This window comes from Pseudophryne corroboree, chromosome 9 (assembly GCF_028390025.1).
Source record: "Pseudophryne corroboree isolate aPseCor3 chromosome 9, aPseCor3.hap2, whole genome shotgun sequence".
Taxonomy (NCBI): Eukaryota; Metazoa; Chordata; class Amphibia; order Anura; family Myobatrachidae; genus Pseudophryne; species Pseudophryne corroboree.
Window position 1 is genome coordinate 447,170,192 of NC_086452.1, and position 3,086 is coordinate 447,173,277.

Here is a 3,086-nt window from a genome sequence, read left to right on the forward strand (position 1 = left end):
GGGCTTTCCACAGCCCCGAGAATTTTCACCAAGGTAATGGCGGAAATGATGGTGCTCCTGCGCAAGCAGGGTGTCACAATTATCCCATACTTGGACGATCTCCTCATAAAGACGAGATCTCGGGAGAAGTTGCTGGACAGCGTGTCGCTGTAGGTGAGTATGTTGCAGGGGCACGGCTGGATTCTCAATTTACCGAAGTCCCAGCTAGTCCCTACAACGCGCCTGACCTTTCTGGGTCTGATTCTAGACACAGACCAGAAAAAAGGTTTTTCTTCCGATGGTAAAGGCTCAGGAGCTCATAGCCCTGGTCAGGAACCTATTAAAGCTAAAAACGGTTTCAGTGCATCATTGCACACGTGTCCTGGGGAAGATGGTGGTATCGTACGAGGCCATCCCCTTCGGCAGGTTCCATGCAATGACCTTTCAATGGGATCTACTGGACAAATGGTCCGGGTCCCATTTACAAATGCATCAGAGGATCACCCTGTCTCCCAGAGCCAGGGTATCTCTGCTGTGGTGGCTGCACAGTGCTCACCTACTAGAAGGCCGCAGGTTCGGAATTCAGGACTGGATCGTGGTGACCACGGACGCAAGCCTCCGAGGTTGGGGAGCGTTCACACTGGGAAGAAATTTCCGTGGTCTCTGGTCAAATCTAGAGACTGGTCTCCACATCAACGTTCTGGAGTTGAGGGCCATATACAACGCCCTACGCCAAGCGGAGGCATTGCTTCGGGACAAAGGATTCTTCGCTGGGCGGAAGGCCATGTAAGCGCCCTATCATCAGTATTCATCCCGGGGGTGAACAACTGGGAAGCGGACTTCCTCAGCAGACACGACCTGCATCCGGGAGAGTGGGGACTTCATCCAGAAGTCTTCGCACAGATCGTGGGTCGGTGGGGACTGCCTCAGATAGACATGATGGCGTCCCGTCTCAAGAAAAAGCTAAAGCGGTATTGCGCCAGGTCCAGGGACCCTCAGGCGGTAGCGGTAGACGCTCTAGTGACACCTTGGGTGTTCAGATCGGTCTATGTGTTCCCTCCTCTACCTCTCATACCCAAGGTGTTGAGAATAATAAGGCTTAGAGGAGTCCTGGGGAAGATGGTGGCTTCCTACGCAGGTTCCATGCGAGGACTTTTCAATGGGACCTCTTGGACAAGTGGTCCGGGTCCCATTTACAAATGTATCAAAGGATTACCCTGTCTCCCAGGACCAGGGTATATCTCCTGTGGTGGCTGAACAGTGCTCACCTACTAGAAGGTCGCAGGTTCGGAATTCAGGACTGGGTCCTGGTGACCACGGACGCAAGCCTCCGAGGCTGTGGAGCAGTGACACTGGGAAGAAATTTCCAAGGTCTCTGGTCAAGCCTAGAGTCTTGTCTCCACATCAACGTCCTGGAGTTGAGGGCCATATACAACGCCCTGCGTCAAGCGGAGGAATTGCTTCTGAGAAAACTGGTTCTGATTCAGTCAGACAATGTCACGGCAGTGGCTCATATAAACCGCCAAGGCGGAACAAGGAGCAGAATGGCCATGGCAGAAGCGACCAGGATTCTACGCTGGGCGGAAGGCCATGTAAGCGCGCTGTCAGCGGTGTTCATCCCGGGGGTGGACAACTGGGAGGCGGACTTCCTCAGCAGGCACGACCTGCATCCGTGAGAGTGGGGACTTCATCAAGAAGTCTTTGCACAGATCACGGATCATTGGGGACTGCCTCAAATCGACATGATGGCATCCCGTCTCAACAAAAAGCTATAGAGGTATTGCGCCAGGTCAAGGGACCCTCAGGCGGTAGCGGTAGACGCTCTGGTGACACCTTGGGTGTTCAGATCGGTCTATGTGTTTCCTCCGCTTCCTCTCATACCAAAGGTGTTGAGAATAATACGAAAAAGCAGGGTCAGAACAATACTCATTGTTCCGGATTGGCCACGGAGGACTTGGTATCCGGAGCTGCAAGAGTTGCTCGCAGGGGATCCGTGGCCTCTTCCACTAAGGCAGGACCTGCTGCGGCAGGGGCCCTGTCTGTTCCAAGACTTACCGCAGCTGCGTTTGACGGCATGGCGGTTGAACGCCGGATCGTAGCGGAAAAAGGGATTCCGGAGGAAGTCATTCCTACCCTGATCAAGGCTAGGAAAGACGTGACGTTAAAACATTATCACCGTATATGGCGGAAATATGTTTCTTGGTGTGAGGCCAGAGCTGCTCCTACGGAGGAGTTCCATTTGGGCCGTCTACTTCACTTCCTTCAAACAGGAGTGACTTTGGGCCTAAAATTAGGGTCCATAAAGGTCCAGATTTCGGCCTTATCCATTTTCTTTCAAAGAGAATTGGCCTCTATTCCTGAAGTACAGACCTTTGTGAAGGGAGTGCTGCATAGTCAGCCTCCCTTTGTGCCTCCGGTGGCGCCTTGGGATCTTAACGTGGTGTTACGTTTCCTCAAGTCACCTTGGTTTGAACCACTCAAAACTGTGGAGTTGAAATACCTCACGTGGAAAGTGGTCATGTTGTTGGCGTTAGCTTCGGCAAGACGTGTTTCCGAATTGGCGGCTTTATCACATAAAAGCCCATACTTGGTTTTTCATGTGGATAGGGCAGAGTTGAGGACTCGCCCTCACTTTCTGCCAAAAGTGGTCTCATCTTTTCATGTGAACCAACCTATTGTCGTGCCTGTGGCTACACGGGACTTGGAGGATTCCGAGTCCCTGGATGTAGTCAGGGCTTTGAAGATTTATGTGACCAGAACGGCTAGAATCAGGAAGACTGAAGCTTTGTTCGTTCTGTATGCGGCCAACAAGGTTGGCGCTCCTGCTTCAAAGCAGTCTATTGCTCGCTGGATCTGTAACACGATTCAGCAGGCGCATTCTACGGCAGGATTGCCGTTACCGAAATCGGTTAAGGCCCACTCCACTAGGAAAGTGGGCTCTTCTTGGGCGGCTGCCCGAGGGGTCTCGGCATTACAGTTGTGCCGAGCAGCTACTTGGTCGGGTTCAAACACCTTTGCAAAGTTCTATGAGTTTGATACCCTGGCTGAGGAGGACCTCCTGTTTGCTCAATCGGTGGGCGCCCGTCCCATGTGCGGACTTCTTCTGC